Consider the following 27,023-nt stretch of genomic DNA (forward strand, 5'->3'; position numbering starts at 1 on the left):
CATAGCTATGTCTCTTAATCCTAACAAATATGTCTTCTTGTGACTCTAGCCAGTTTGGTTAGTTTTTTATGCTTCAAAATAGTCACTTATCTCCTCTTTCACATTCATTCATTGAACAAATATTGTGCACTTGCTGAGTGCCAGGGAGTCACTGGACACTGGGGATATTGCAGGGAACAAAACAGACCAAATGTCAACATTTAAGTAGTTATGTGGGGCATTGCTGGGGAAGTCAGGCAATAAATTAAAAATACAATGTAATATCCAATAGTGGTAGCTGTCATGAAGAGAAATAGAGCAGATCAGAGGATGGGGATGAGGGTAGAGTAGGAGGCTGCTAGTTTAGATGGCATAGCAGAAGACTCCTCTGAAGGTAACATTTGAATTGATACCTGAGTGAAGTGACGGAGTGAAGTCTGCAGCTCTCGACAAGCAGGAGGAATAGCAAGTGTGGGTAGGAGTGTGCTTGGTGTGTGTGAAGGTGCCGAAGGAGGCCAGGGTTACTGGAATAGAGTGAGTGAAGGAGAGCAGTAGGAGATACATTTGGAGGAGTAGCCAGATCAAGCAGTAAATTGTAGGTATGGTAAGGGCTTTGAACTTGAACTTCAAAGGGAGTATAATTTAAGGAGTCAGTGTTAGGTTCCTGCACCTGATACCTCACTAGCCTCATCCCAGACCTGGCCTTGCCAGACTGTGTCTCCAGCCTCATCTTCTGTGTCTTTCCCTTGTGCTCACTCCACTCTAGCCACACTGGCCAATCTGTTGATTCTTGAGCATGCCAGGCACAATCCTGCTTTAGTGCCTTTGTACTTGCTATTGCTTCATAGCTCTGGAACATTCTTCACCTAGATATTGGAATGGCCTAATTCCTCACTTCATTAAATCTCTGGTCAAATGTCACCCTCTCTGAACAGGCTTCCTGATGATCCTAGATGAAATATCAGCCTCCATCACTTTTTATTCCCTTCTTACCCTTTACTGTTTTATTTTTTCCTCCTAGTACTTATCACTCTTGACATCACATCATTGTTCATTTGTTTTCTACTTTTTCTGCTAGAATGGCAGAGTCTTTGACTTCAATACCATTTATCACCAGGTGTAGAAGTGTCTGGCATATCAAAGATTCTCAATATACACTTGTTAAATGAGAGGATCTTAGGAAAGACTTGGCAAATTTACTTCTATGAGTCACACAGTAAACACTGATCAAATACTTTCTATGAGCAAGACATTACTCTAAAAACTCTAAGTATTTTAACTCATTTCATCCTCCCTATATTTGCAGATGTGAAAACTGAGGCAGGGAGAGGACAGGTAACTTGACAAACTCACACAACTAGTAGCATCAGAACTGGTCTGAATCTAGATAACGTGGCTCCAGAAGCTGACACTCACCCACGTTTAAGCTCACATTGTATTTTTATTTTTTTTATGCTTACTGAAGGATGTTGAAAATTACTATACACTATAGTATGCTATTAACTTTTAAAATTTACTATTGCTCTAAACATGATAACAAATTGTTTACTTAAATGAACTTTAATATTATTGAAAGTTTTATTAGGAGTTTCTGGATTAAATTATGGGAGAGAGAAAATTTACTGAGCATTTATTAATTCATCTAGGTCAGGTTGTTAGAGAAGTTAAATATTGTTTCCTTTCTGGTGCATTCATTAGGAAAGAATATTCATTTTTAACTTGATTATTCTTTTTTTTCCAGTAAGTCCAGAATGAGAAAAAAGAAGGGAGTAACTCTCATGTGGATAAGCTTCCTAGGGTGGCACAGAATGAGAAATAGGATAAGGGCTAGTTTTATAAATTTCTAAAAATATGAACTTGGGAAAATTATTCTTAATAAGCAAGAGTGTTGACATTTAAGAAATGTGTGCCAGATGGTCTGATGGAAACTCAACACCATTCTTCCCCTCCTACGCTTTCTCCTGAATTCTTGGTAATAACATTTTCCCAAATCTATGCCAACAGGGTTCTGGATTAGATTCCACTGATGAGAGGATCTTGTGCAAGATTTGGAAGGTGGAAGAGCAGCAGAAGCCATTAATGCTCCTGCAGGCAAGTTCATGGGCTTCAGCAGAGGGGCATATGTGAAACCCTGCCAGCCGCTTCCCAGCATCCTCCTGTGAATCACCCACTTTGAGGTTGTGGGCAGTTGAGCTCACTGGTGGTGGTAAGTCTGCACTTCTTCATCTCCTGAAAATCAGCAGAGGCTTTTCCTGACCTGCACTGCCCCAACCCTCTAATGGTTTTGTAAACTTCATTTTATTAAATTTATTTCTGCATGAACTACTTTAGACTGGCTTCTGGTTTTCTGACCTGACTCCTAATTGCTCTACACACATTTTCTCAGGAAGAATATTTTATTTGATATGGGTTTTATAATTTGTTTCCTTCCACAAGATATTTAATGGTTAGAAAATGAATGAAGACATTAGTGTCAATTACTGCCTTAAAATGTTTCATTTGGGTCATTAAAATGGGTAAGTCAAACCAGTTATTCAATAATTTATACTTATATAATATTTATAACTTTTTTAGTACTCTTACAGTTTTTACAATAAAGTAGTTGGAGATTTCCTTGGTAAGTAAGCACTGGCAGATTTTCAATACAAAGAGGTGGAAGAGCTTTTCAAATATTGTTTAAAATTATTTGGATGCAACTAATCTCTTCTTCAAAGGAAGATATTTGCACTATCTCTTGATTCTTCTGGCCACTCCTACTTTCAACCATGTTCTATGTCATTAAATTAAGGACAGAAATAAAATGACTCATCCTTATACAGGGCTTTTAGTTTACAAAGCATATTCCATATATGATAACATTGGATCCCCACACGTTTAAGCTCACTTCCTCTATGTTTCCACAAATGTATTGCATTTACATTTTTATGCCTCTTTCACTATCTCTGTATTTCAAACTTTTTGAGAACAGAAATCATGTGCTAACGATCAATGTGTGCCTGATGATTAGCCCGGGGCCAACCTCTGAGCAGGTACTCAGAGGAGGTATATTTAGTGGATGGATGAAAGAGGCTGAGTTTGAGTTGATCCAAGGCATTTTGGATTCTGAAATCCCTGACCTTTATATGATGTCACTTTACTTCTCATTCAGAGTATATTTATGATACCAAATAAATTGGTAAAATAATTGAAAAAAAAACCTCACAACATATTTCAAGGAAACTACTATAAGAAGAGAAAGGGGTATTTGGCTTTATTGTTATTTTTAACTTGTATTAACCTCAATTTACCTTTTCACATATGTCTCCCTGATCCCTGAAACATAAATATTCCATGCCATCCAATAGCTGTGAATGACAGGGAGATGGTTAACAAAAATAATTCACGTTATGTGCCTAGAAAACTTGACAAATGCTTCAATGTCTGAGAAATTCAGGGAAGCAGAGAAAAAGCAGTGACAGATGGGGTGGTTTATTTTGAGCCAACTTTTAGGCAATCTTTATGTTGATGAAGAGTTATCCATTCTGGAACACTACTATATGCAAAGAGTTATACAAGTGCTTTGGAGAAGAACATGTGTTAGGCATGGTGTCTATCCTCAAGGAGCGTAACACCTTGTGGAAGTGCCAGGTATTCAACAGGTACAATAAAGTGTGACAAGTGCTGAGTAGAAGACTTTATGATGGGACTTTATATTAAAGGACGCTCTTCACACTCAGATTATGCTGGAAGAAGTATCCACTTGATGCCAAGTCAACAGACACAGAATCAAGGAGTAGGAAGGACTGATATTACCTCTACCAATCACCTGCATCCAAGTATAAAGTACAGTCTACCCTAGAGGCCATTGACTTGTTTTAGAACAATTGGTTGGGAACAAAGTGTTCCAAGCACAGAAAAAAATTAAATAATTGCTAATGCTTTTACTACTACTTTTTAAGGAAAAGAGAACTTACCCAACTACTTTTTAAGGAAAAGAGAAATTAATGTAAGTCTTTTTTCCTTCTTGCAGGTCAGGGTGAAGTCATATAAAAACTGTGTATCTTCATGTAAATGTTTAATTTGAAGGAATAGTGCCCAAGAACAGGCTTTGGAGTGAGTGGGAAATGTAGTTAAAGTGAAAGTGGACTTGGTTTAAGGAATGGGGTTCCTTCATGAATGCAAGGTAATTTCACAGTTCTATTTTGCACTGAATTGAATTCTTGCCGGTGTGTATACTAATGTTACGTATTTTGGATTGTATAGCCATAGTAGGAAATGAAAAAAATTATACATCATCTTAATTATAGCCAAAAGATTTCACATGATTTAATCCACTAATTTTTTTTTTATCCCAAAGCAGAGTGACTTTTTATTTTGGTAGACATTTCTTACCAGATAAAGCACACGTTCATCAAGAATTACTGTGATTGCCTAACAGAGAGGGAAAAAACACTAACCTAAATTAAAAATAAGACTCATCTACTTTAATTATAAAATGAGAATGATTACCACTATTACTGATTAATTAAATATTCATGAGAAAATATCTCTGAATTTAGATGGTTGTATTTAAAGATAAGGTATGTTTACATTTCTTATAAAGGGAATAGTTAATCCTTTCCCCATGGTGGAGCTCTGGGAGAGCTATGGAATATGTCTTTCTTGCTTTCTGTACATTTAAAGGTAGTGAGTGGCAGTGAGGGAGTTTTTCTTCTGAGTCAAATGGAATGGATCATGATGCTTTGGCCTTAAATGCACAAAAATAATTTATTCTCTTATTCCTTTTGATTGTACATAATGCTTCAAATACTGAATATCTGAATTTTGAAATTTGACATATCTATTTTTAAGATATCCACATAGAGTGAATAGAATATTGCCTGGTGCCCAAGGGAATTCTGTGACTACCTGGTAAATACTGGAAGATCCCACACACCCTGGATAAACTGTTGTTCCAATGCTTAAATGTGAGAGCTGGAATTGACTCTAGGAATAATCCAGTCCAGGCCATAATTTTAGTAATAATGAGTTGAAGAGATAAAAAGTCAGATTTAGTGAGAAATGAGATCAAAATCCAGGCTTCCAGAGAACCTGATGTTCCAGAGAACATCAGCCATTTCTGATGTTTTGCAATCTTTGGGCTTTCTTAGACTTCAGGGATAAGCATTTCAATTCCCACATCTGACTTTTCCTCCAAGCAAGATTATCAATTAGGAAATGTGTCTCTGCCCACAGTATCTCTCCCTGTGACCTTTTTCCCAGTCCACTTTCTTACTCTGTTCCTTGTGCTTTGTCTTGTTCCTCTTTGCCTTTAAAAAATCTGCTATGCCATTAAAGGCTTACCTTTGAGACTGCCATCTAGTTAATTTGTTGATAAGATGGGATGGGATGAAATGGTATGGATGAGTAAAAAGACATTCTATCTTTTCCTTGACATTCTCTGAATGTTCTGTCTTGTTTTGATCAATATTTTTAATGAATACTACTATTACTTCCCCTACTAGGTTTTGTGCATCTGGAGGGCAAGGGCCTCAGCATTTTCTCATTTTTCTGTTATTTGGCAGAAAAAGAAAAGAGCCCAACGAACATAGCAAGTGTCAATACATATGTATTTAAGTGGTACTTTAATCAAAGCAGCAGAAGAACACATAACACCACCCACAAGCTCAGTACCAAAGCTTTGTGACATAACCAAATGTGATATGAATGATATAAGGCTAAGGACACATTTCCACTAATTCTTTTTTGAACTTATAAAATCTGCTAACAAGCCATATGTCATCTCAGAAAAGTATAGCATACGTTGTCCAAAGTTTGGCCATGAAAACAAAAACCACTCAAGATATCTCAATCAGAAAAGGATTCAATAAATCAGATGATAAATTGAATTAAATTAGATAAATTTAATTTAATAGATTAGGCTAGATAATGAAGGTAATTAGATGCTTACAAAACCATTAGCAGAGCCTGGAAGAGTGAAAGCCAGAATAGGACCATTTACTCCCAGGTGTTGTAGTTTTCAGAAGATCTCTGGAATTACAGGAAACTACAGGTTATATTCACAGCTGCTTCCAGAGCTGACTCGGTGATTCCCAGGAAAACACCCAAAGGCAGATGTAAAGTATCCCATCTACTGAAGCTCTGTGGCTTTGTCTACCTCCAGTGGATAAACAATAACATGGTTTCCGCTTTTCTTTTGCCTCTCAAATTTTATGCAAGTGATCCTGGCTGGCACTCTCTAGCTTGCGATCCTGCTCACAGGAATTTTGAGAAATGTAGCTTCCGGGCTTCTAGCTTTGAAACACCAAGGAGAGCATGGGGCAGGTGGGTAGAAATGGTGCCAGGAGTCTAACGACAATCTAATACATAACAATTTCCACAGCTTTTAATTCCTTTGCTTTCACCAATTATTTTAGATTGCATTAATTAAAAAAAATCCTCCCGGGTGTTTTATTCATCTGGTGATTTGAGTATGTAACTCATCTATGCATAATACAGTTCTGATTTTGCCAAGAACAGTAGTTTGAGTAATTATTCATTAGACTGTCCTGTAGGAGAGAACATGATATTTGGGCCATTGAAAGAATTCTTCAAATGAATAAAATGGTGTGGCTGTACTCTGACAAACACTCACCTCAGGGAAATATTTTGTCTTGAAAGAGTTTTAGTTTTGAAAGGAAAGTATGATGAATGCAAATCATTTTTAAATCTATTCCTTTTGCTTTGGGGAGAGACTATAACTTGATCAGAACGTTGAAATAACTTACTAGTGTTACTTACAGGCATATGATTCTTCTTTGCTTGTACCAATGATGGTTTTCCAAGTATGATACATACCTCAAGAACTTTCATGGTAACATACAGAACTGCTGATACTTGGGGGATAATAAAGTTCCTTTTGTAGAAAAAAATACTATTTTCCTGCCACTGACCATTATTTAAATATTTAATAATTTACAAATATTTAATAATTTACACTTGTCAAAGCTATCAACATATGGAAGTTAAATATATTTTATTTTCCAGAGAAAATATTATTTCCTAATGGATTTAGAAAAAGAGTCACAAAAAAAGATGATAGAATACCTGTATGAATAATAGCTATCTATAAATAGATCTTCCCACTATTGTTCTTGGAGGGAAAATTGTACTTTTGTGAGTGTGATAGGCTAAAATTTGTTGATGTTGTACCGATCATAGTTTATTAGCTTTGCTGACCCTGAAATTGTCAGTACCGGGATAGGGAGAAGATATTTGTAAACACTACATAGGGAGTCTTGGTAGAAGACAGAGTAGGGAAGTGTTTGGGAGAGAGAGGAATTGACAAACAGGAGTCTCTGGAGCGTGTGTGGGGAGGGTGAAAAATGTTGGAACAAAAAGGATTAGTGAGCGACATGACCTGTGTTCCTTTAATGCCTTTGGAGAGACACGAGGGAGACTGAAATTCTGCTTTATTAATTATTGATATTAGTAATGTTATTATTTGCATCTTTGGACTGTACTTCTTTAAATGTAATATTGACCCTGAATTGAACCACAGGGGTTATGGCTCAAACAAGTTTTATGAGTATGTGAGGTTTATAATTGGAAGACCACACATGGACAGGAGTGGGCCTAAGAGAGCAAGAGAATTTCTGCTCCTTACCTACTCGGCTGGTCAACTTCTATGCATCCTGACACTGAGGCCAGATTTTGGAGACTATGTGCTCATGCAATGAACAAGTCTTCCTTGTGGTATGAAACTTCAAGGGCTGCTCATCTCGTGTTTTGTGGTTGGATAGTCCCACAAAGAGGAGACTGACTTCCATAAATATCAAGCTCGTCAGTCAGGTAGCTCAAGAAAACCTAGCTTTTTGTTCAGCCATCCTATTTACTTTGTGTGTTTGAACTTGTGTTTGAATACCCCATGAGTGTGATATCCTGGATATGGGGTCTCATTGTCTTGGCCTTAAGGGCCATCCATACTCTTAGAAACTTTTCATATGTATCAAGAAGTAGGCTCAGTTTTGGAAATACAATAGAGAAAAAGAAAGGTGAGGTCCCAATCTTCATGGAGCTTTCATTCAAGAGGGAGATATAGACATTTAACAAGTAAAAAAACCTTAAGATACTCACAGACACTGATAAGTACATTGTAGGCAATAAGTAAGGTGATGAGATACAATAGGAGAGGACAACATAGGCCAAGAAAAAACTCTCTCTGAAAAGAAATTTCTCAATAATGAGAAAGATGCATCTGTGGGAAAACCTTGCTGGAGAATATTTTAGGCCAAGGGATCAGCCAGTATAAAATTCCAGCAGCTAGAAAGAGGGGACCCGAATTTGTCAATATGGCTCCCAGTTTGCAAAGATTTACTTTGGTGACTCTCTTCCTTCTTTCTCTTCCATTTCGTAACTTTGGGAAATTTTACTTAATCTTTCTAAGATTCAGTGTCCCTATCTTCATTGCAGAATGATAACATATTTTAAGATTGGTATGTAAATTAAACGAGACAATAAAACACCTAGCTTGGTCTCCAGCACCTAATAGGTGCTAAGTAAATGATCACTTTTATCATCATCACCACTATTATTATTAGGAAAATAAAAATATAAACTAAAGGTGATGATAAGTCTTCCAGCATTCTGTCTATATCCTTTTGGTTTTATTCAGCTTTTAGAATGGCTTGGGTTGCAACTGATGTTGATTGGAAGTGATCTTAGAGCTGTGTAACTGGGAAAACATCTGGGCAGAAACATTACAGTTGCTATGAACCTCTCCCTGCTCAATCATTTTTACTGTATTCATTGAAGAAGTTTTAGAAAATCACTGCATGAGAGGGAAACACTTTTATCCCAAACCCCCGGCTGCCTCAATCCATATGCCATAAAAAAAACCCAAATTGACTCTTGTACCAATGGTTTGGGAAATTGGGCTCAAGATCTGTAATCATGGATATAGAAAACTTAATAGTACCCTATAAATAAGTAATTAATTACCTGTATTTTCAGTTTGATTGTCTAGACTGCAATGACTAAACTGAGGACAGATTTTATACTTTGCATGCTGCCCTGAATATTTCCATGAACTTCAAAACAACTCCCTACTCAAATCAGCTTCACTGGAGTGTGTAGTTAGATAAGCTGATTTCTTCAACTGTGAAGTGTGGATTTCTTCTAATTCATTTTGCTCATGAGACACACTTGTGGAATTCTCACTTATTATTTAAGAAGTACTTTGTAAGAAAAGTAAAATGTACCAAGGTTGTATTTAAAACCCATATGTATGCAAGCCCTGCCTTACCTATCTATCCTTCTTTGAATATATCTATCCTTCTAAAGATAGCAATACTAAGATAGCAATACTAAATAAAGAAATATATTTTAAAAGATAATTTTCCTGAAAAAAGGCAAGAGTTTCCATATGGCTACTGGAAGCGGTTGCTGCAAACAGTATTGACTTCTGCATCAGATGAAAGTTTCAGTCAGTTTTCTTTTGCAAAAGGTAAAGTATGCCAGATATAAACTTGGAATAATAATAGTTTACCTAACTTGTGAAGTTATTGGAGGGTTAAATGCATGTGAAGTGATGGCACATAGCAAATAAAACCACCATGACAGACCAGGAGAGAAACTATGGAAGAAAGAAAAAGGTTTATGTTTCAGTACCTTTAATGACACTTTTCCCCTGCTTTTTTGGACACGTGACCCCACATTTTCATTTATCACTGAGACTCCCAACCCTGTTCATCTCCATTCTTTCCTTTCTATTGCTATTACCAGTATCTCTCCTACACAGGCCTTTGAAGTAAACTTCCAGATGGTCTTTCTTACCATCATATTAGTTTCTTCTCTCCATCATAGATACCATTTGTCATTTGCCATTAATATCAGTAGATGATTATCATAACTATTAATAGGACTTTCAATAATATGATAAAAATATATAACATTAATAATGTGAGCTGACTTGTATAAATTATAGCTTTAGTAAAAATAAGTTAAATACTGTTATGCTAATATACTAATGAGGGGTTTAGAATGAATGACTTTCTGTGCAAGTTGGTATATACATGTAAAAATGTATAAATTGAGATTACTCTGAACAAGAGCTTCAATATTAAGAGAGTGCTTTGAATATTGCTTAGGTGCAAGTTCTCTGAACTCAAGACATAAACTGAGAAGATAACTTGGTATCCAAGGAACGGCAGTATAATATAGTAAGAAACTAACAGGCTTTGGTATTGGAAAGAATGGAGTTTGAATCCCCTGTTGCACCATTACTAGCAGAGTGAGATTGAAAGAGTTACTTAACCTCTGAATGTTAATTCTTTCCTAAAAATTCTTTTCCTAAAAAAAAAGTGTCCTAAAAATTCTTACTCTCTCTCTCTCTCAAGAGGCTGTTTTAAATGCTGTATCAGTTAACACACACAAATTTACAAATATGTTGTTAGGGAAGAAGAGAGTCAATAAACCATGGTTATTAACACAGCAGTGATGTGATATGAATGATATAAAAAACAACTGGTAAAGTTTTGCCATTTTCCTGGACGTTGGGATGCATCAATATGGAATCATTTGTTAAAAACTGCTAATTGGATCTGCGTAGAGGGAGAGCTGGATTACAGAAGAGATGGAAGAAAATTTAGAGAGAGAGAAATAATTGTGAACTTGATTATGTTGATAGTTTCATGGGTGTATACATTTGTCAAACTGACAGAACTGTACAATTTACATATGTGCACTTCACTGTAGTTCAATCATACCTCAGTTAAGCTGTAAAATTAATACACTTTGTCTAAGAAAAAACAAAACAGAACACTGCTAAGCAAAGGAAATCTTTTCGAAAAGCAGGTGATCTCTGTGTGCAAAAAGGAAGATATGTCACATCTCTGGATTATGAACAATGGAAATGGAATTTGATGACAGCATGCTATTGAAACTACAACTGGAACTTTCTTTCCTTTCTCTTTCTAGAATACCCAGCCATTTCAGTGCATCCACCAATCTGTGGTAATTTATGAATTGAATGTATGAACTGTGTGACTAGGAAGGACTGTGTGAGTTTATGTGTGTCTGTGAACATTAGTATTTCTCCATTTGGCCTTTCCCCTCTCCCCTGTGATTTTCTGCTCTTCTCTGTTGGACCTGCAATCCTTGTAGACTGAACTCTAAGCACCACATTGCCTGACCTCCTTTGCCCTTTAGCTTTTATTTGGTTCAACCAGTGGTCACCTACTGGCAGGAGATGGAAGAGTGGGTGAGAACGAGGTTGAAGTATTGATGTTCTCCCCACCCCGTTCTCTTCTTGCAGAGTCTCTGTTTGTCAGGGCCTCTCTTCCTTTACCTATGGACACCACTCTTGTTAAGCTCCATTCCTATGGCGATAGATCTCACCAAGTTCAAATAACCTGAATTCTTCTTTTGCCCCTTCAGGACTCTGTGGATAATGCCTTTCTTCTGTTGCTGGTCCCTGGGTTCCCTTAACCTTGCCTACACTCTGGCAAACAGTCCCTTTGAGGTCTATTTATACTCTCTGAATGTGTCATCTGTGGAACCTGACTGATATATTGTTTGTGTGTGATTATGTAGGTGAATTTCAGAGAAGAAGAGAAAGGAAAAGGGTGATGATTAACTCCTCCATAAACCAAAGTCTGTGGCCTTTTGCAATGTGCCTTGATCACTTCGTACCAATATGTCATATTACAAAGAAGGTCAGTGAGGGAACAGGGAAGAAAAATGATATAGGAAAGAGAAAACAATAAATAAATGGAGGAAAGAAAGAAGTTTTAAATTCTAATTAAATTAAAAAGCACTATTTTTAGAGTGGATTCACTAATGGTTAAAGTAGTAATGAGAGGATAATAGATGGAAGGAACACTAGCTCTATTCATTGTCAGAGGAGTCCCAAGAAGTAGAATTTGTGAATTGCTATCTTTTTCTAGAGATTACCATTAGTAAATATTATCTTAAAAAAAAAGAGTTCAGCCTTTTCATGATTGGCACAGAAATTCCATGGTTGAAAAGTTGTGAGTGAAAATGACAATAATCTTTAGTTGTTTAGTTTTTAGAAACAGCAGGAAAAATCTGGATTTAACTCTTCAAACCAAAGTTGAATTTATTTGTTCTAGAGACACATTAGCTCAGATAAAAGAGCATGGATTAGGCGCAGTGGTTGAGAGTCCACCTGCCGATGCAGGGGACACGGGTTTGTGCCCCAGTCCGGGAAGATCCCACATGCCGCGGAGCGGCTAGGCCCGTGAACCATGGCCGCTGAGCCTGCGCGTCCGGAGCCTGTGCTCCGCAACGCGAGAGGCCACAACAGTGAGAGGCCCACGTACCACAAAAAAAATCCCAGCGTGGATTAATAAGGGACTTTTGAATAGTAGGAGCTCCATTTGTTAAGAGGATCATGTGGAAACAAAAATGATCTATAATGTATTGTACCTACACCCTGCTGCCAGTGGTTGATTAGAAAAAACTGTGTATGCATAAACAGGAAGTGAATATTATAATACTTTGCCTACTTACCTTTGATGACGGGAAAAAAATATTTTGTGTAGGGATACCCTTCTTGAAAGACAGATTTTAAGAGAATTCAAGTAAACAGAATCAGATTTCTCTTTTAGCACACTAAAAAAGAGATAGATTTACATAAAAATATTTTGAGCCCAAGATAAAAGATATTTTAAAATACTGACTTAGAATAATTTATAATATATAAATGTTGTGCAGAAATTATTTTGAGTCTAGATGTTTTGGATAGGGAAATGAAACTCTGGGTTTGTAAGATCTTTTGTAATCAAACTTCAGCTCTTTGTAAATGCTCCCTAACCTTTAAATACTTCTGTTTGAAATATTTATTTTAAATGACATTTTCTAAATTATGAACCTACTTAACAGTCCTGGATAAGGTTATTCAGTGGCTAGTGATATATTTTGATTTCATCTTCGATAAACGCTGACTTAGAAAAGGAGAAAATATATTGTTGAAAGGAGAGAGATATTTGTCACCAAAGACACTTTGTTGAGAGGATTTTGTTTTTTTCAGTAGGAAGGTAAGAATTTTGCTCCAGATACTCTTCATTCTGCTTAACATCCGCTAAGATTTGGCCTTTAGATTCATGTTGATCAAATTTTAGATCAAATTTTGGTGGAAATGGGTTCATCAATATGACACTTGATTACCAATTTTTTAAAAGCTTTTTCTTTCAGTCTTGGGGTGGAGGTTGGTGGAGCAGAATTTACTGAGGCTGGAGTACATCAGAATTTGGTGAAAAAGTTAACAATTACGCTACCTATTCCCTTTATGATTTTACAGATTTTGATCACACTTTAAAAAATCTTTAATTATTAAAATTAACTTTTTGGTCTCCATTTGTCCAAATTCAAAGTATTCAATTTTTAGGGAAACATAATTTTTATGGAGTAATTTTTATTATTGACTTGAAGGTCTTAGTACATCTTCTTTTAATTTTATCTAATTTATTAACATCCTAGCTATGTAGTATTATAGGATGTTATAATAATATGTTTCCTTCTGATTGTTACAGTTTTGGAAAGCTTGGATTTCTGGTTTGCTGGTTTCTTGTGATTGGAAGAATATTTCTATATGAGATATTTTTCACCAGGGGTTAATTGAATATTATTTGCTGTGTTTATTTCTAAAATATTGATCACTTCAATAATATACTGATGTATATTTTATATCATAATCTATTAAAAATCGGGAAATATTTATTTAGCTCTAGTATACTGTTTTTTGCAAGTATATATTTTAACTACATGTTAAATAGGCAGTTATTTTGCATGTCAGGATTATATTGTAACATCAATGTGAAGGTCTATTTATTTCTATAAAGGAAAAGATCCAATTTGAAGAACTTTTCTAAAATAATTCAGCTCAAGATTTACTTCTAGTTAGATTGTTTAAAAAAATCTCTTGCATATCTCTTCAGTTTTGTCTGTGCAAACGTAGATTCAGTTTGAGAATTTTGGTTCTACCTTTTTTCTAAGTCCTTCCATAATTTATATACTTACAGCAATACAAAGAAGTTACAAAAATATTTTCTCCTTATGTGCCTAGTGATGAAAAATTAGAAATAATCACAAGAGTCTGATTTTCAGAGACTGTGTTGTACAATATTTTTTTCTTATTTGGATATAAATCAGTTTGTGTGTGCAAAAGCTTTTCTAAACCTCTATTCATTACTTGTTTTGTTTCTAGAAATGTTTGTTTGTTTTCCCAATTTCAGACACTTTACTTACCAAACCATATGAGCATTTTCTAAAATTTATGATATTTACAAAGGCCAAATCTTGAAGATATTGCAAACCAAACTTGTAGGCATAGGCACTTTAAAGATGAGTTGTTTTATCACATCCTTTGAGGAAGAAATTTTAGTTTCTAAATAATTGTTTGAGAAGAACTTAGCAACCATTTGAAACCTCTTAGTTAATCCCAATTATCGTATTTTTCATTTTATTTCACATGAAATTAAAATTATAAAACCACTTTAATTTAATGCTGAGTTACATTTAGCAACATCTATTTTAATTCATATTAGATGAATCATGTAGCATTAATTTTATTTATTTTACAACTTTTCTTCATTAAAATAATACACATTCATTGTAGAGAATTTGGAAATAAAGGATACTGAAAAAATAGAAAATTAACAGCAATTAAAGATATTTTAATTGAACATTTATTTTAAGGAAAAATGTTTATGCTGTGGGTTAGATTTCAGCTTTTTGAGATGAATGAGCTTACCAGGCATAAGAACACTGGTGGCCTTTTAAATTTTCTATTGTTCCTCATGTGTTTTATTATAATGGCAATCACAAAAATCAAATGTTTCTGCCTTAGTTTGATGCAACTATAACTTAGTAAACTTAGTTTGAGAAAAGGTATATAATGAAAGAAAAAGATTGCATAGCACAGGGAGATCAGCTTGGTGCTTTGTGGCCACCTAGAGGGGTGGACTAGGGAGATGCAAGAGGAAGGGGACATATGTATATGTATAGCTGATTCTCTTTGTTATAAAGCAGAAACTAACACACCATGATAAAGCAATTATACTCCAATAAAGATGTTAAATAAAAAATAAAAATAATAAAAATATTAGGAAAACGAAAAACCAAAAAAAAAGAAAACAACCTTTATTATGTTGGTAAAGAAATCATGGACTTTACATGTTCAAGACGTTTGATGTTTTAAAATTAAAGAAACATTTTAATTCTGTCATTCATAGAACATTATGTAAGTGTAAGTAAATATTCTGTGTTAAGTTTTTAGAGAGGAGATGAGGACAAATATTAACAAGAGGAATTTCTTTTTCTTTTCCTAAATGACAAAAACCATACAGTTCCCAAGTCCATTAAAGAAAGAACAGGAAGGGGGAACCAAGATTGCAGAGTAGAAGGACGTGCTCTCACTCCCTCTTGTGAGAACACCAGAATCACAACTAGCTTCTGGACAATCATCGACAGGAAGACACTGCAACTCACCAAAAAAGATACCCCACATCCAGAGACAAAGCAGAAGCCACAATGAGAGGGTAGGAGGGGCGCAATCACAATAAAATCTAATCCCATAACTGGTGGGTGGGTGACTCACAGACTGGAGAACACTTATACCACAGAAGTCCACCCACTGGAGTGAAGGTTCTGAGCCCCATGTCAGGCTTCCCAACCTGGGGGTCCGGCAATGGGAGTCAGAATTCCTAGAGAATCAGACATTGAAATCTAGTGGGAATTGACTGCAGGACTTCAACAGGACTGGGGGAAACAGAGACTCCACTCTTGGAGGGCACACACAAAGTAGTGTGAGCATCAGTACCCAAGGATAGGAGCAGTGACCCCAGGGGAGACTGAACCAGACCTACATGCTAGTGTTGGAGGGTCTCCTGCAGAGGTTGGGGGGGCATCTGTGGCTCACCGTGGGGGCAAAGACACTGACAGCAGAAGTTCTGGGAAATACTCCTTGGTGTGAGCCCTCCCAGAGACTGCCATTAGCCCCACCAAAGAGCCCAGGTAGGTTCCAGTGTTGGGTTGCCTCAGGCCAAAAAACTAACAGGGAGAGAACCCAGTCCCACCCATCAACAGTCAAGTGGATTAAAGTTTACTGAGCTCTGCCCACCAGAGCAACAGTCAGCTCTACCCACTGCCAGTCCCTCCCATCAAGCCTCTTAGATAGCCTCATCTACCAGAGGGCAGAGAGTAGAAGCAAGAAGAACTATAGTCCTGCAGCCTGTGGAACAAAAAACACATTCACATAAAGATAGAGAAGATGAAAAGGCAGAGGGCTATGTACCAGATGAAGAAACAAGATAAAACCCCAGAAAAACAAATAAGTGAAGTGGATACAGGCAACCTTTCAGAAAAATAATTCAGAATAATGATAGTGAAGATGATCCAGGACCGTGGAAAAACAATAGAGGCAAAGATTGAGAAGATGCAAGAAATGTTTAACAAAGACCTAGAACAATAAAGAACAAACAAACAGAGATGAACAATACAATAACTGAAATTAAAACTACACTGGAAGGAATCAATAGCAGAATAACTGGGGCAGAACGGATAAGTGACCTGGAAGACAGAATGGTGGAATTCACGGCTGAGGAATAGAATACAGAAAAAAGAATGAAAAGAAATAAAGACAGCCTAAGAGACCTCTGGGACAACATTAAATGCAACAAAATTTGCATTATAGGGGTCCCAGAAGGAGAAGAGAGAGAGAAAGGACAAGAAAAAATATTTGAAGAGATTGTAGTCGAAAACTTCCCTAACATGGGAAAGGAAATAGCCACCCAAGTCCAGGAAGCATAGTGAGTCCCATACAGGATAAACCCAAGGAGAAACACACTGAGACACATAGTAATCAAATTGGTAAAAATTAAACACAAAGAAAAGTTATTGAAAGCAGGAAGGGAAAAACGAAAAATAACTTACAAGGGAACTCCCATAAGGTTAACGCTGATTTCTCAACAGAAACTCTACAAGCCAGAAAGGAGTGGCATGATATACTTAAAGAGATGAAAGGGAAGAACCTACAACCAAGATTACCCGGAAAGAATCTAATTCAGATTCAATGGAGAAATCAAAAGCTTTACAGAAAAGGAAAAGCTAAGAGAATTCAGCACCACCAAACCAGCTATACAACAAATGCTAAAGGAACTTCTCTAAGTGGGAAACACAAGAGAATAAAAGGATCTACAAAAAGAAACCCAAAATAATTAAGAAAATGGTCATAGAAACATACATATTGATAATTACCTTAAATGTGAAAGGATTAAATGCTCCAACCAAAAGACACAGGTTGACTGAATGGATACAAAAACAAGACCCATCTATATGATGTCTACAAGAGACCCACTTCAGACGTAGGGAAACATACAGACTGAAAGTGAGGGTTTGGAAAAAGGTATTCCATGCAAATGGAAATCAAAAGAAAGTTGGAGTAGCAATACTCATATCAGATAAAATAGACTTTAAAATAAAGACTGTTACAAGAGACAAGGAAGACACTACATAATGGTCAAGAGATCAATCCAAGAAGAAGATATAACAATTATAAACATATATGAACCCAACATAGGAACACTTCAATATATAAGGCAACGGCTAACAGCTATAAAAGAGGAAATCGACAGTGACACAATAATAGCGGGAAATTTAACACCTCACTTACACCAATGGACAGATCATCAAAAATGAAAATAAATAAGGAAACAGAAACTTTAAATGACACAATAGATCAGATAGATTTAGCTGATATTTATAGGACATTCCATCCCAAAACAGCAGATTACACTTTCTTCTCAAGTGCGCACAGAGCATTCTCCAGGATAGATCATACCTTGGGTCATAAATCAAGCCTCAGTAAATTTAAGAAAATTGAAGATATATCAAGCATCTTTTCTGACCAAAACGCTATGAGATTAGAAATGAATTACAGGGAAAAAAATGTAAAAAACACAAACACATGGAGGCTAAACAATACATTACTAAATAACCAAGAGATCACTGAAGAAATCAAAGAGAAAATCAAAAAATACCTAGAGAAAAATGACAATGAAAACACGACGATCCAAAAACTATGGGATACAGCAAAAGCAGTTCTACGAAGGAAGTTTATAGCTATAAAAACCTACCTCAAGAAACAAGAAAAATCTCAAGCGAACAACCTAACCTTACACCTAAAGGAACTAGAGAAAGAAGAACAAACAAAACCCAAAGTTAGCAGAAGGAAAGAAATCATGAAAATCAGAGGAGAAATAAATGAAATAGAAAGAAAGAAAATAGCAAAGGTCAATAAAACTAAAAGCTGGTTCTTTGAGATGATAAACAAAATTGATAAACCATTAACCAGACTCAGCAAGAAAAATAGGGAGAGGACACAAATCAATAAAATTAGAAATGAAAAAGGAGAAGTTAAAACAGACACCGCAGAAATACAAAGCATCCTAAGAGACTACTACAAGCAACTCTATGCCAATAAAATGGACAACCTGGAAGAAATGCACAAATTCTTAGAAAGGTATAAGCTTCCAAGACTGAACCAGGAAGAAACAGAAAATATGAACAGACCACTCAAAAGTAATGAAATTGAAACTGTGATTAAAAATCTTCCAACAAAGAAAAGTCTAGGACCAGATGGCTTCACATGTGAATTCTATCAAACATTTAGAGAAGAGCTAACACCCATCCTTCTCAAACTCTTCCAAAAATTTGCAGAGGAAAGAACACTCCCAAACTCATTCTATGAGGCCACCATCACCCTGATACCAAAATCAGACAAAGATACTACAAAAAAAGAAAATTACAGACCAATATCACTGATGAATATAGAAGCAAAAATCCTCAACAAAATAGTAGCAAACAGAATCCAACAACACATTAAAAGGATCATACACCATGATCAAGTGGGATTTATCTCCAGGATGCAAGAATTCTTCAATATATGCAAATCAATCAATGTGATACCATATTAACAAATTGAAGAATAAAAACCATATGATCATCTCAATAGATGCAGAAAAAGCATTTGACAAAATTCAACACCAATTTATGATAAAAACTCTCCAGAAGAGTGGGAGGGAGGGAGATGCAAGAGGGAAGACATATGGGAACATATGTATATGTATAACTGATTCACTTTGTTATAAAGCAGAAACTAACACACCATTGTAAAGCAATTATACCCCAATAAAGATGTTTAAAAAAAAAAAAAAACTCTCCAGAAAGTGTGCATAGAGGGAACCTATTTCAACATAATAAAGGCCATATATGACAAGCCCACAGCAAATATCATTCTCAATCGTGAAAAACTGAAAGCATTTCCTCTAAGATCAGGAGTGAGGCAAGGATGTCCACTCTCACCATTATTATTCAACACAGTTTTGGAAGTCCTAGCCACGGCAATCAGAGAAGAAGAAGAAATAAAATGAATACAAATTGGAAAAGAAGTAAAACTCTCACTGTTTGCAGATGACATGATACTATACATAGAGAATCCTAAAAATGCCACCAGAAAACTACTAGAGCTAATCAATGAATTTGGTAAAGTTGCAGGATACAAAATCTCTTGCATTCCTATACACTAATGATGAAAAATCTGAAAGGGAAATTATGGAAACACTCCCATTTACCATTGCAACAAAAAGAATAAAATACCTAGGAATAAGCCTACCTAGGTAAACAAAAGACCTGTACACAGAAAACTATAAGACACTGGTGAAAGAAATTAAGGATGATACCAACAGATGGAGAGATATACCATGTTCTTGGATTGGAATAATCAATATTGTGAAAATGACTATACTACCCAAAGCAATCTACAGATTCAATGCAACCCCTATCAAATAACCAATGGCATTTTTTACAGAACTAGAACAAATCATCTTAAAATTTGTATGGAGACACAAAAGACCCCAAATAGCCAAAGCAGTCTTGAGGCAAAAAAACGGAGCTGGAGGAATCAGACTCCCTGACTTCAGACTGTGCTACAAAGCTACAGTAATCAAGACAATATGGTACTGGCACAAAAACAGAAACATAGATCAATGGAACAAGATAGAAAACGCAGAGATAAACCCACGCACCTATGGTCAACTAATCTATGACAAAGGAGGCAAAGATATACAATGGAGAAAAGACAGTCTCTTCAATAAGTTGTGTTGGGAAAACTGGACAGCTACATGTAAAAGAATGAAATTAGAGCACTCCCTAACACCGTACACAAAAATAAACTCAAAATGGATTCAAGACCTAAATGTAAGACCAGACACTATAAAACTCTTAGAGGAAAACATAGGAAGAACACTCTTTGACATAAATCACAGCAAGATCTTTTTTGATCCACCTCCTAGAGTAATGGAAATAAAAACAAACAAATGGGGCCTAATGAAACTTAAAAGCTTTTGCACAGCAAAGGAAACCATAAACAAGATGAAAAGAAAACCCTCAGAATGGGAGAAAATATTCACAAACAAATCAATGGACAAAGGATTAATCTCCAAAATATATAAACAGCTCATGCAGCTCAATATTAAAGAAACAAACAACCCAAGCCAAAAATGTGCAGAAGATCTAAATAGACATTTCTCCAAAGAAGACATACAGATGGCCAAGAAGCACATGAAAAGCTGCTCAACATCACTAATTATTAGAGAAATGCAAATCAAAACTACAATGAGGTATCACCTCACACCAGTTAGAATGCGCATCATCAGAAAATCTACAAACAACAAGTGCTGGAGAGGATGTGGAGAAAAGGGAACACTGATGCATTGTTGGTGGGAATGTAAATTGAAACAGCCACTATGGAGAGCAGTATGGTGGTTCCTTAAAAAACTAAAAATAGAATTACCATATGATCCTGCAATCCCACTACTGGGCATATACCTAGAGGAAACCATAATTCAAAAAGACACATGCATCGCAATGTTCATTGCAGCACTATTTACAATAGCCAGGTCATGGAAGCCAGCTAAATGTCCATCAACAGATGAATGAATAAAGAAGATGGGGTACATATATACAGTGGAGTATCACTCAGCCATAAAAAGGAATGAAATTGAATCATTTGTTGAGATGTGGATGGATATAGAGAGTGCCATATAGAGTGAAGTAAGTCAGAAAGTGAGAAATAAATATCGTATATTAACACATGTATGTGGGACCTAGAAAAATGGTACAGATGAACCGGTTTGCAGGGCAGAAGTTGAGACACAGTTGTAGAGAACAAACATATGGACACCAAGGGGGGGAAAACCGTGGTGGGGTGCGGATGGTGGTGTGCTGAATTGGGCGATTAGGATTGACATGTATACACTGATGTGCATAAATTGATGACTAATAAGAACCTGCAGTATAAAAAGACAAAGAAACAAAAAAAGCAACTGATACTAAACTTTCTTTGGGTTATTTGTGTGGAAATATGTTAATATAAATGTTTCAGACATTACATGAAATTTCTAAAAATATTATATATTCTGGTATAATGTTATGTCATAATTCTACTTATTACTTTAAAATGTATATCTCAGAAATAGCTAAATTTCCTTGTTAATTGCATTATTATGAACTTCCATCAAATCTTTGTGGTCATTTTTAAGTCTTTTGTCATTTACAGACAGTTCTTGGTGTACTCTGATGCTTTTGCAAAAATGTTCCTATAAAAGAGTTTCATCTTCAAGGAATTCATGGAAAAGACTCTGACAAGTACAGGTTTCTGGTAACTGACTATACTGCTGAACTGAATGAATAAGCATTTTCAGAACTCTAATGCGAAACTGATGAATTCATAAAAGTGCTAACAAAACATCAAAATGAAAAAAAATAATTACATGATACTGAGTCAACTGATGAGGATGATTATAATTTTTGTGACTTTCTGTTTGAATAAAAATAAATAAATAAATAAATAAATCCCACAAGGACTCAGAGGCAAAAAATATACAAATCAATTTTCACTGCAAAGTAAAGGAGCTGTTACAGTGGAGACTGGACTGACTGTCAATATTATGACATAGTATGAGTGTGTTTCGTGTTTTGTAATTGCAATCATTGTTGCTTTTGTTGTGTGTGGTCATCCATTTACAATGCTTGGTGTCAGTTTATTTATCTCTTGTAAAAATAAAATACAATGTGTGTGTGTGTGTGTGTGTGTGTGTGTGTGTGAAAAAATCTACAAACAATAAATGCTGGAGAGGGTGTGGAGAAAATGAAACCCTTATGTATTGTTAGTGGTAGTGAAAATTGATACTGCCACTATGGAGAACAGAATGGAGTTTCCTTAAAAAACTAAAAATAGAACTACCATATGACCCAGCAATCCCACTACTGGGTATATACCTAGAGGAAACCATAATTCAAAAAGACACATGCATCCCAATGTTCACTGCAGCACTATTTACAGTAGCCAGGACATGGAAACAACCTAAATGTTCATCAACAGAGGAATGGGTAAACAAGATGTGGTATATATATACAATGGAATTACTCAGCCATAAAAAGGAATGAAATTGGGTCATTTGTAGAGACATGGATGGACCCAGAGACTGTCATACTGAGTGAAGTAAGTAAGAAAGGGAAAAACAAATATTGTATATTAACGCATATATGTGGAATCTTAAAAAATTATTATAGACCATCTTATTTACAAATCAGAAACAGAGGCACAGATGTAGAGAAAAAATGTATGGATACCAGGGGGGGATGCTGTGGGAAAAAAAAAAAAGAGCGTGACATTTCTTATGTTGTAGATTTTGGTGGGTTTGTGCTCAAGGTTTAAATCTTCACTAAAAAATAAAAAATTCTAAGTCAATCCTGAAAAGGTACATAAAAAGAAGTTAATTCACAACTAAAATTAATATGGAACAATGGAACTTTGCTATCAAGACTCCATCTATTAATATTTATCAAGATAAATCATTTCTATATCTAAATGTGTATATAGCTAGCAAGATGTTTAATAAGTTTTTTTTAAAGTTGTCTATGAAGATGGCTAGAAAAATTAAACTCATATATAAGCTCAACAAAGTTTTCCCTGGTAGTAATCAAAGACAATGAATGAAAGACTGAAATTATGGTCAGTAACATATTAGCTAATGTGTTTTAAATGTTCAACATGGTGCTAAAGAAGAAACTATGAAGATGCTATATTCTATTAAAAACTCAAGAAAAACTATATAAGCAGAATGTAGTTATGTTGTTACCAGTGTTGATTTCCTTCTTGATTTATCTTCACCATGGAGAAACAGAAAAAGAATATTTTCTTGAGCGGAAAATAAAGAGTAAGTTAAAGGAATATATATGGTCATCAATAATTGTGGTTATTTACAAGGGGATTAAAGGTGAATTTTCATAAAATGTGAAGACAAATTTTCAATAACTTCCAAATATATTTTTGTTACAATGGTTATTGTGGGATATTTCCTGAATTTTCTCTGCTAATCTTACAAGGACACTGTGAAATGTCAAACCAAAGAATTATACAGTAAATGTAAACATCTTTAGTAATAGCACATCTAGAATGTAAAATCTTTGATTTCCTTTCCTTTCCCTGTTTGATTAATTTGTAGTGGAGAAATTTGTTGTTTTCCATTATGAATTTAAAAAAGCAAGATGCTCTATTTTGTTAATGGAGAACATTGAGTGTGTATTTTTTTCACATTGTGGTTGTAATATTTTTCTTACTTTTGATCTGTCACTTTACCTCTAAAGATTAGTTTTGGTCTTTTTTTATTGTGTAAGTTTCAGGTGTAAAGCATTATAATTTGATATCTGCATACACTACAAAGTGATCACCCCCTAAACTCTAGTTACCATCCATCATAGTTTTGGTCTTTTTTTCCTTCAGAGATTCATCAGAGGCAAAATAACTCTATATTAATCTTCATAGGAAATCACAGATACATAAATTTTTAGAATCTGATGCAGAAGTACTACTGTGCTAGTCATCAAATATATAAATCCTCTTCAAATGTTCACTTTAATTCATATAGTCATTCAAAAATATTTATTAAATTACCTCTTCTGATCCAGGCACTTGTGAGCCAGTTAAGATATGATCTGGTCCTCAACGGGTTTACAGTCAAGTGGGAGGACGGATATATTTGCATATATAATAAAATGTGCAGAGAACAATGATAACATTAGTTTTAGGGTATTATGATAGCATTTAGAAAGTTACCTAATACCCATGCTTCTGGTGATGGAGAGGCCACTTCACTGTATAACAGTTTCATCTTCAGGCAGCTCTTATAACCAGAAATGTCTTCCTAATTTAACTTAATTTAATTTAATTTAAGTAATTTATGTTGGGTACCTGCATGTTGGTTCCCAACCTTTTTCCCTTTCTTATCATTCTTGAAGTATACTGTCCATTTCCATTAATCAAAATTATTTCATTAGTACTCAATGGGAAGAGATAGGAGCATATATCAAATAGAGGGTGGGCAACTTATGTACTTTGTATCAGGCTACTTTCCTCACTTAAGTTGAAACCCATAATGTCAGACAACTTAGACCTCTACAGTACCAGGAGAGGAAGAGATCCAATATTCACCCATTACCTGAGACCCCTTGATTGAGGAAAGCAAACTGATGTTCTTTCTTTCCACCAGAGAGGGTTACAGGACTTGTTATGGGCAAAGATAAGGGGCCTATTGCCTGAGTTATATGTATGCGACCCCTACTCCAGTGATTCTGATATGTCTCCTAAAAAGTGAGGTTCACTGGCTTATCTATTTATGGTACTATGTTAGGTGATATAGAAAAAAATATAAGAATATAAAAATGCCTTTTAAATATCCTAAAGAGTATTGGATGTCAACTATCAAGTTGTGAGATAATTTGCCAGTGGCTTGTGATTGATATTACTTAGACTAATGAAATCTCAAATTACTTAAAATATCAGGGTAAATTAAACTTAATTCCATTTAATTCTCTACATTTTTCCCTGATCTCAATTTGTTTTCTTGAGTGGGAGAGAAAGAAATAGAATGACAGAGCCCAATGACATAGTATTGCACATGTGAACATCATCTGTTTATAATTGTTAAGGAATAAAATTGTGATAACCCACTGTGACAATGAGAGAAGACAAAACTATAGATGGGTATAATTTAAGGCTAAATGTTTCAGGAGTCAGGAGTGAAGTAAGAACAGAGGAAAATGGAGATTCTTATAAAAAAGCAATGACATGTTGAGTAATGGGGGAGTAGAGAGAATCTAGAAGAGCTTTAGGAAAGGAAAAGAGGAAAAAATTCAAGATGCATCTTAAATATTGACAGGACTTAGACAGTTGAGGTAATGTGGGCATGATGTAGGATGGTGAACCAGTTTGCTGCAGGCACAGACAACATAAAGAATTGCAAGATAACATCGAAAACGGAAGCTGAAGTCTGATCAGGGTGGAATAAATCGTTTAGATTTTACAGTCTTAGCAAGAGATAATCATTGAGGATTTTAGATTTAGGGAGCAGCTTGATTATAACTGGAAATCACCTTAATTTCAGCCTTATTTCTGCCATCTACCCCTTTCTGATGTCCCCAATCTTTATTCTTTAATTTGATAAATATTTACCAAAGTCCTGCTATATACTGGATATATTCTAGGCATTGTGACAATTCAGCAAACAAAACAGACAACAATCTCTACCTTCCTGAAGCTTACATTCTTTCCTTTCCCCGTGGATCCCTTCTTTCCATTGTTAACTTTGTTCCCTGAACACACCTCACAATTAAAAACCTCTTTAGGAATTTAGGAGTAAGAGAGAGCTGGGAAGAAAAAGAGATGAGAAATGGCAAGCAATTGGTAGAATGCTGGAGATTGAGTAGGTAGGTAGAAGTGACTGAAGGGTGTCGTTTTGTTTCCTTGTTAAGAACAGAAATATTTAGCCTTTACTCTTCAGTCATTCAGGTTGCCATAGCGTAAGCTCCCTACATTTCTGCTAATGTTCAGGAAGGCACATGCAGACAACAGCAAAGGAAAAATAACAAATGCTCAACGGCAAACCTATAAGGCAGCTGAGTTTTTCATACCCCACCGAAGCACTAGTGAGGTTGTAGGTTTTAATAGTCAGTGCCTGACAATTCTATTGCCAGGAGCAATAGAATTTATAAAGTTTTGGATATACTGGATGTGAAAGAAAGGAACTTCAAATAAGAGCAGTTGACGGACTCTGCCACCACTGTAAATACTCTAAAATGCTGTGAGAAGATGTCAATGTTTCAAATACTAGTCTTTGAGAGAAGTGACAGGATGCATAGTAAATATAGCATGGTAAATATTTAAAGTCTAAATTAAACTTCTGCTGAGAGTTTTTTCCAATTGAATTTAAGTTCACAGTCCTTAGATTCTGAATGATTGGCTTAAACTATATCTATATCTAGCATGCTGCTGTGTCTGCTATGGCCTTTGGCAAAAGTAATGACTGTATATTGGACATATTCTGCCTGAGATAATTGTCTAGGGCTTGGGGACTGGTTACTTTCTAAATTTCTAGGATGGGGCCTTTGCAAAATGTGTTGTAGTAACTTGTTGGATTTTTTTAAAGTTAAGCATGTTAGTGACTTGGTGTTGAATGGATTCAACTGACAATATCCTGAGGGTAACACACTGAGATGAGTTTCCTTAATTTATGTTGTCCTAGAACATCATCTATTTCAGACAGGCTTTTGAATACATATGAGGGAAGTAACCTCTAATCTTGTCTTTTAGTCTTTTCCAATTAATGACTTCTCATTTTGTGCTTTTGCGTGCTCCTTTTCTTTTCTCCTTTACCCTTGATTAGTTTATCTAACGACCTGTCTGCTAAAACCTTTTTTTCAAAAAATTATTTCTTGCAATCATTTTCATTAATTTATATTTTAATTTTTATCAGTTATTTCTTCTGCTATCACTATATTGGTTTTCTTTATTTTTTTTTCAGCTTCTTGAATTGGATGCTTATTTATTTTTGTTTTCTTTTTTCAAATGTAAGTATCAATATTTGAGGTTGTGACTGCTCCTCTCAGCACAACTTTATTACATTGCTTCTAATACAAATTAGTCTTCTTATTATTTTCCAGATGTC

The sequence above is a fragment of the Phocoena phocoena genome, chromosome 17 (assembly GCF_963924675.1).
Source record: "Phocoena phocoena chromosome 17, mPhoPho1.1, whole genome shotgun sequence".
Classification (NCBI taxonomy): domain Eukaryota; kingdom Metazoa; phylum Chordata; class Mammalia; order Artiodactyla; family Phocoenidae; genus Phocoena; species Phocoena phocoena.